Raw genomic sequence first — 8,723 nt, 5'->3', positions numbered from 1 at the left:
GAGGACTTGAGTCATCAGGCAAAAAAATAATTTGCTCTGTACATATTCATCCTAAATCAGGCCTTGACATGTTCTGGCAAAGACTTGAGGAAAGTTATGGAGATGGTGAAGCATGCATTGCTGAAAAAACTAGAGGACTTCCCATGGCTGAGCATGTTGGGCAGTTTGTGACTATGTCAAACAGATGCCTCCACAACAGCGACTGGAGCCGTCTCCGGCCCATGAGCCATTGACTCTGAATGGCAATGACATGTTGGATTTATCCGAGCTGGCACCAAGACCTGCACATAAGTCTTGTAACTGTAACTCCTGCAACTGTACGATCATATCGAGCAGCTGTCATCGAGAGTGGTGCGTGTTTTGGGCTGTAACCCGGGCCAATGACACTGCAGAGCACCAACACATCCCTGGTTGGGATGGGCGATTGTGCCATTTGATGCAGGCAAGCGTAAGTGGATTGTCAAGCAGCACAGGACATCCATACAGCACATTATAGTTTCACACTGGAGGAGTGCAGGACATCCTCACATACTTTAAAACAGATGCAGAGCTACGGGTCAGTAAACTCCCTAAATATTATGGTTTTACGGGACAGCACTTAATTTACTATTTGTCTATTTTACAGTTCAAAACCGTGTAATTTGAAGGTTTATGCTGTAGTAATTATGATTCATAACCGACAATTTTATACACTGTAAAAAACATGTTAATAATAATAATAATTATTTGAGAAATGTAATTTTAACAGTAAGGCTCTGTTATGCAGCACTTAGTTTGACAAAAAGTTTGTTTAATGCCATATGATTATTAAAGAAAAATTAATCTAATTAAAGCATTAAAATGGAATTCAGAAAACTTAAAACAGAATTTGGTAAAAAATAAAATGGATTTTTTTTTTTAGGGTCCCAAAAAAATTACATTTTTTATCAAGCTTTTAATAAATTGTTATTAAACTGTTTAAGTTTCATGATTTCAATTAATTGGACTTATGTTTATGCTTTTTGATTGCTGAAATGTTATTTTTTTCTTTTTGCTCTAGATGTATAAGTAGTTCTGTACGGTCTCAGAGAAACTGACTAAAATATAATTTCCTCTACAGAGGACAAAACTCCATAGCTGGGAGTCAGGAGGATATCTGGAGCTCCGCGCCTGTGGCCGCAGTACAGTCGCTCGAGCTCGTGTCTTTTATCGTCCATCAGTTCAGTGAGAATCCCATCAATGCAGAGACTTTCTCCTGAGGAAACACTGTGAGTCTTTACAGAGCTTCATGGCGAGAACTAGCGAACTCTCTCGTACTGTAGCAGCGATGGAGAACAGCTCGACAGGTGAATATGTTTTCCAAACGTAACTAGAAATCACTTTCTTTTTCTTCAGAAAAACAGCCCAAAAGCATGAAGAGTCGCTTCTTTTCATTCTTCAGAAACGCTCTGGATGTGAAACGTCGAGGCAATAAAGAAGCCGATCTACAGCCTCCGTTGGACACAGATTCAGCGGATCCACAGCCGGGTCCATCTCTCAATGATCCAATGGATTTTCTGGATCTGACTGATCTTCTTCCGTCATTTCCAGAATCTCCAGGTGCTGCTTCAAAGGAAAGAGAAGATCCATCCTGGTTAAGAGCCGTCTCTTGCCCGGGACCATCTCCCCGTGAGTATTTGACCTTTTCTTGCTCTTCCACTGAGTGTTTCACACCAGAGTCTAGTTTGTCTAGTAAGTCTGTGTATTTAAACACACGCAGTATTGTCTGATCCTTCATCTGCCATTCCCAAAGTAACGTGATGATGAATGTAGTACTTTTGATCCACAGTGTTGGGGAAGCTACTCTGAAAATGTAGTTTGACAAGCTACAAGCTACTCATATATTAAAGTAGTTAAACTACATTCAAGCTACCCTTTTGAAAAAGTAGTTAGCTATACTACAAGTTACTATCAAAAAGTAGCTAGCTACATTGAAACTACTTTTAATTTTTTTTTTTTTTTTTTTTTTTAATGACAGCTTATTACAAATAACTGGATAATTGTTAATGAACAATGTTTAAGTAATATGTTTGGGGTTTAAAACAAAGCAATGCACTACAATTACAATTTCAAAGCGTACTGTTTTATTTTGTAAATATATCATTGTAATATATCAAAAGATACAATAGGCCTCCTCAAATGTAGCCTATATCTCACACTGACTCTCTTTGCATGCTTTATATATAATACATTCAGAATTTTAATATAAGTTTTGTTTTTCATGCTATGAGAGGACTGACCACCAATTGCACTCTGCAGTTTCAGAAGTGATTTCTACATATAAATGCAGGATTCATGCTCAAAATTGCTACCATAACCATAACACGGGACAAAAATATGTAATAATAAGAATAATAATAAGCAATGTAAATGCAGACTAGAAAAATATTATAATTTTTGTATCAATATTTTTTTAATTCTATTCCAATTATTTGTAAAATGACTTAAAATCTTAAATGTCTCACTGTACATTGCTAATCCTGTTATGGTGGAGCCGTTGTTTACACATTACATCTGCACTTTACTATAGCACCCTCACTTATTTAAGAAGCACCCTCGATGATTTGATTCTGGAACCGGACATGCACTTAAACCGAACAGGGTGTTGTGGCGAATTTCGACCCCCTGCCAAATTAATACCACCCTCGTTGAAGTCGCCGGAACTTAAATTGGATACACAGAAAAATGCAGGATAAACTCATAAGTGCACTAAACTATATCGCGATTTTGTTTTCTGTTCAATTGACGGATGCTTTGCCAATATTATGACGCAAAACACCGCGTTAGTGAATTAGGTTCATTATAAAACTGGCGGGACAGATTAGACTAGGCTGGTCAGCACTGTAATAAAATAGTTTGCATACATTTGATATAGACTGCAATAAAGCAGATCAATCAATTTAAAAAGGCTATTATTCACCTGTATGTGCTTGAAGTCTACGACAAAGACAGCGTTTTAATCATTTGTTTATAAATTAAGCGTAACCTTTACTAATCAATTCATGCAGTGTGAACCCACTCCTGTCCTTTACATAATCAGAAGATCTCTTCTCGATAAACTGTAAAGCCGCAAGATGCGTGATATAACAATAGATGGCGGTAACAGGCTTGTAGCTTGATGTACTAGGTGGTGTTTGCAGCCAAGCACTGTCTTGATGGAGGTGTCTTCACCGTGACATCAAGCTCGACAACTACGTGATCAACATGGCGACGAACCGTCAAACTGATGGTGAAGTCGCCGAAAGTGGCAATACGGGCAGTTCATTGGTGAGTCGGTTTTATTGTGTTACTATTGTGATTAGCTCCAATACTAGCTAAGAGTAGATTTGTGAAGATGGAGATTTGTACTGAACATCTCTTTCTTTTTAATGAACAGGATTCGCCTGCCCTCCTGAATATTTTGCGGATTTTGAATATGAGGCCAAGCCAACCACCGTCTGGTCTCTGGGGATTATGATGCACAGAACGGTGTGCAGCTGTAACCCCCTGAGAAAGGAAGATGGCCGCCTGAGTTTTGACTCCAGAGTCTCCGCAGGTCAGAGAACAGTTAACTACCAATAACATTGAGGATTAGTATTGAGTATCAACGTTAGTTTGTGGACGTACAGAACATACCTGACTAACCGTCACTCTTGTGACACCTTACAGAATTTCAGGAGTTGATCACATGGTGCCTGGCTCTCAATCCAGCGGAGAGAGCGACCATGGAGGACATCCTGCAGCATGAATGGTTTCGGCAGGAACGAATGTCCGGAGCCATTTAGGAGTCAGGTAGAATGACATCAGAGGTAAGGCAGATGATGACAGAAACTGTCCAAGCAGTGATGTCATGTGCTTCAACTTTTCCTCACATTTATCCATTCAGCAGATTCTCTATGTCAGCCGGAGTGAGGAAAGAGCAGAGAGTCAGGGTCCTTCAGCTTAGTTTAAGGGCCCTGACACACCAAGGAGACGCTCGGCCAAAGTTGGGTCGCCGTTGAGCGTCGCTCAGTTTAGTTTTTGTGGTGCGATCCGGACATCTTTTTATTTGGTTGAATAAGTTTATTGCTGCTTTAATAATGCAAGTTTGGCATGATGGTGTCTTGTATTAATTATGGCATTTGAGTTAAGCACGATCCATGTGAAACGTTAGTGAATAACGTTACCACATCTTTCTGAAGACAAAGAACAATTTGCACTGGTTTAAAAATTAACCAATGTGAAAACTTCCAAACATAAATGATCAGGATGTGCGTGTGTGCCAGTCTCAGGCTAAGAGTGGCGCCAAGTGTTCATCGCCCGCAATGACGTTTAAAACTTCCCATTTCAAAGCATTTCTTTAACAAAAGGTAATATATTTAACAACTTGTGATAACATAATATTTATTTCATAAAGAACAACACTGTGAGAATCATAAATTAAGTCAAAATGAACATTTTCGCTGCTCTAGTTGTCTCCCCACCCAAGCTGCAGTCGGACGTGTATCTTTACAGGTTTTTGAAGAGAAAATACATGTTTGTAGTGCGAAGTCTGATGTTTGAGAAAATATGAGGGGTCAACAACTTTATCAGTTCTTTCACTGTTTAGCACATTTTTACTGAACTGTACCGTAAATGTGTCCAATGGTGTGACAGCAAAAATTAATATTCAATAATATACAAATAGCATGAGAGATTTATCTTCATTGTTAGACACTTATTTTCATATGGTGCTATTATTTATTATGAAATTAGGAAAAACATTATTTTCCCCCCACGACTTGTTGGACATTTTCAATAAATACGAGACAAACTTTGCCGTCATCTTTTCAAAACTGTGAAAATCATACCATTTTAGGACGAGTGATTAAATCTCCTCTACTGCAATACTCAACTGTTGTTTTTAAGATATCTTGAGATGAAGACAAATCTGCAGTTCTTTTAAGTGTGTCACACCATAGGACATCGGTACACTAAAGGACAGAAATGGTAGTTATTTAATTAAAGAGAGTGAGGGGTATTACATGAAATTATTTTTATTTAACCTTGAATGTCAAAGAAGAAAGAACATTTAATTTTGATACAAACAATATCACCAATTTTGTTTATTTAAAAAAAAAACAACAGTGACTCTTTGACAGAGCAAATATCTTAATTACATTAAGATTAATTATATTAAAACAAGATTTTTGGAGCGTTAGTTAAAGAAGAAATAACATTTCATTTTGTTACATCATCAACCATGTTTTTAAAAATCACATTTTGTAAGTATATAGCTGCTCTTTTCATGGCATCATTTTGATTTTTACTTTGCGTCGTTCTCTAGGATCTCCTCTCTTCCATGTTCCCTGTTCGTTTTCTCCCTATACTTCCTCCCTCCCAGTCATTTCTCCCCCTCAATTCTTTCTCTCAAAAACAAAGTAGTATCACATTTTATGCTTATTTTCATGACACTTTATAACAGTACAAATTTTCTGCAAATCATAAGAAAAAAAATTGTATTCAATGTAACTATTGCATTTAATAAAAAGCTGTTGAACAATCTTATTTAATCTTACTTAACTTTTTAAAGAGACCTTGTCCTCTGGTGTGACAGAAAAGGTGATATTATCTGTCACTCCACACGATGTTTCAGCCTCTTGAGTCAGTTCATGACTTTGCTATTCGTAGCTAACCTGTCATTAGCACTTAGCAAGACACATTTGCTTAATTTTCCATGATTATGTAGTTTAACATACATTTTTTATTAACAAAATATAATTTAGGGGTGTCACACTAAAGGACAACAAAACCTAACCCTTTTACAGTGCTTCCAAAAAAGTTATTTGTACAATTCTGAGACAAAAGCGAACCATGTGCTTCAGTAACATGATCTTGAATTGGGTCCCTTAAATAATTAAATTTGTCTGTGAAATTGCCCTATTTAATATCAGGATATGGCGTCACACCAGAGGACATCGTTTTCTGTGACAACATGTAACAAGATTGTACGCTTTTATTGCCATTTACTAAAATAGACACTTGTAAAAATATGCCTGAGGTATTTATTAACATTTTTATGCTTTTCTTTTTAATTTCTAAAAGTTGTAATTTATTGAGCCATGCTTGAGACAGTCACAACATAGGACAATTTTGAGATTTGGCTTCTCTAATAATGAAAGCAGTTTTTTTCAACAACAGGTCCATGTAAAACAAAGAAATGCTTAACCATTTACTGCATTTTAAATTATGTCAATACTAATTATATTATTTTTGTCATGTATGACAGTGAAAATGCCACATCACGTCAACAACCCTATTATCTTTTAAAATAATATCTTAAAATATTTTAAAAATGATCAAGTCTGAACAAATATAATCAAATACACTTTCTGAGACATTTTTATGTCTGTAAATTAGAGCATATTAAAATAAAATGTATTATTTACATGTGAACTGACCAATCACAACAATCGACCATCATTTTACCCTGTAATTACTTTCTTCAGCACACCTAACATCTAACACGAACGAGTTACTCGGTTTAAACGCAGAAAATGTGAACCGCCATGTTTTATATATTAACAATGGCACATATTTTCACTTTCTAAGAACATATATCTGAATTATCAGGAGAAATAAAAGCAAGAAGAAAACTGAAGTGGTTTCCTCTAGCGCAGCTCTAGCGTCTGAGGTAACAAACACGATCACCATAGCAACGAACAACGGTCTCCCTCTATTGGCAACGGTTGTATTTTTTCAAAACTTTAGTGGCGGTAATTAATGACTCGGTGTACAATAAACTCTTTTTGTCACATAAATAAATAAATAAATAAATAAATAAAAATATACATTAATAATTAAATATTAATACCAAAACAAACATTTCATGGGTGCATCACAAATACAGTACCAAACTGGAAAAGTAACTGTACATCTGTTAATGAATAACAGCAAATCTGCTTATTCAACAAACAGTTAAAACACATGAAAATCACCACATTTGTACTTGGGAAGATGTAGAACATGAATCAGGTGGAGTTTGAAGAAAACAAGTTGATTTCATATTTTTATGAATTTTTAAAATATGTCTGTATAGCAAAATAAATAGTACTGGTCATGAATTTGACATAATTATTAAAGAAGTAAGTCGTTAAAACACATGAAAATCGCCACATTGGTACTTGGGAAGATGTAGAACATGAATCAGGTGGAGTTTGAAGAAAACAAGTTGATTTCATATTTTTATGAATTTTTAAAATATGTCTGTATAGCAAAATAAATAGTACTGGTCATGAATTTGACATAATTATTAAAGAAGTAAGTCGTTAAAACACATGAAAATCGCCACATTGGTACTTGGGAAGATGTAGAACATGAATCAGGTGGAGTTTGAAGAAAACAAGTTGATTTCATATTTTTATGAATTTTTAAAATATGTCTGTATAGCAAAATAAATAGTACTGGTCATGAATTTGACATAATTATTAAAGAAGTAAGTCGTTAAAACACATGAAAATCGCCACATTGGTACTTGGGAAGATGTAGAACATGAATCAGGTGGAGTTTGAAGAAAACAAGTTGATTTCATATTTTTATGAATTTTTAAAATATGTCTGTATAGTAAAATAAACAGTATTGGTCATGAATTTGACATAATTATTAAAGAATGAACAGTTAAATCACATGAAAATCGCCACAGTCGTACTTGGGAAGATGAAGAACATGAATCTGGTGGAGTTTGAAGAAAACAAGTTGATTTCATATTTTTATGAATTTTTAAAATATGTCAGTATACCAAAATAAACAGTATTGGTCATGAATTTGACATAATTATTAAAGAAGGAAGTCGTTAAAACACATGAAAATCGCCACAGTGGTACATGGGAAGATGTAGAACATGAATCTGGTGGAGTTTGAAGAAAACAAGTTGATTTCATATTTTTATGAGTTTTTAAAATGTGTCTGTATTGCCAAAAAAAAAAAAAAGAAAGAAAGAAAATGTATTATTTCATAGGGCCCTAAAAATTATTTTTTTGTTAATTTTAATTTGTTATTAAATTGTACAGACCTTATTCGGCAGAGAAACAAGCGCGCCGCCATCTTTATGAAATTGTCTTGAACTTCCGTTTTTGCGGTAGCTCTGTACATTTCTATGGCATCACTGCTGAAGAATAATTAGCTGGTGAAGTGAATTTACTTGTTGTAGAGTTAAAGTTATCGTGAGCATTGTAATGTCTAAAGCAGATGTCTTAACAAATGTCAGTAGACCAGGAAGATTTTAAAATCAGCAGTTTATTCATAAATACGTAAGACCGCTGTAGAGATACAAACCGGAAGAAGTCAAAAGACAACAAGCGCATGGAGTCTTAAAAAAATAAAACCGAGTTTGCTGAACGTGACGTAAGGAACGCCATCACTGGGTCCAAGCCTCGACTCGTTTCACTTGAGAATGCCATCTCCACAGACGTTTATGAGCGCTATTTCTTCATAATAAACATTTAACATTTTTAAAGTAAAAAGTTTAAAATCTACAAAACAGTCTCCGTGCTCACAGCGTCACTGATATTAATATTTTAACGATTTATAAAAGATGAATCACTGTCTGGCCATCTGGGATTTTGGTATGGAGATAAAAGTATTATGGTTATGGTTAGGTTATATTTTTTGTAGTATTACACCACATCGTGTGTGTATATAGCACCATTTGTTGTTTTCTTGTGGTATGAGACTTAACAACCGAATTGCATTTCTGCAATGACTGTTTT

The 8,723-nt window shown here is 35.3% G+C and overlaps 1 long non-coding RNA gene across 1 annotated transcript; it reads left to right on the top strand.

Moving 5' to 3' along the window:
• The first annotated feature begins 1,302 nt into the window (after window positions 1–1,302).
• On the top strand, window positions 1,303–8,344 carry LOC125246127. Its single transcript, XR_007179735.1, has 3 exons — window positions 1,303–3,285; window positions 3,395–3,553; window positions 3,667–8,344. It is a non-coding gene; the product is annotated as an uncharacterized LOC125246127 (long non-coding RNA).
• The last annotated feature ends 379 nt before the right edge of the window (window positions 8,345–8,723 follow it).

The sequence above is a fragment of the Megalobrama amblycephala genome, linkage group LG14 (genome assembly GCF_018812025.1).
Source record: "Megalobrama amblycephala isolate DHTTF-2021 linkage group LG14, ASM1881202v1, whole genome shotgun sequence".
Lineage (NCBI taxonomy): Eukaryota > Metazoa > Chordata > Actinopteri > Cypriniformes > Xenocyprididae > Megalobrama > Megalobrama amblycephala.
This window is presented reverse-complemented; position numbering and strand designations above follow the sequence as displayed.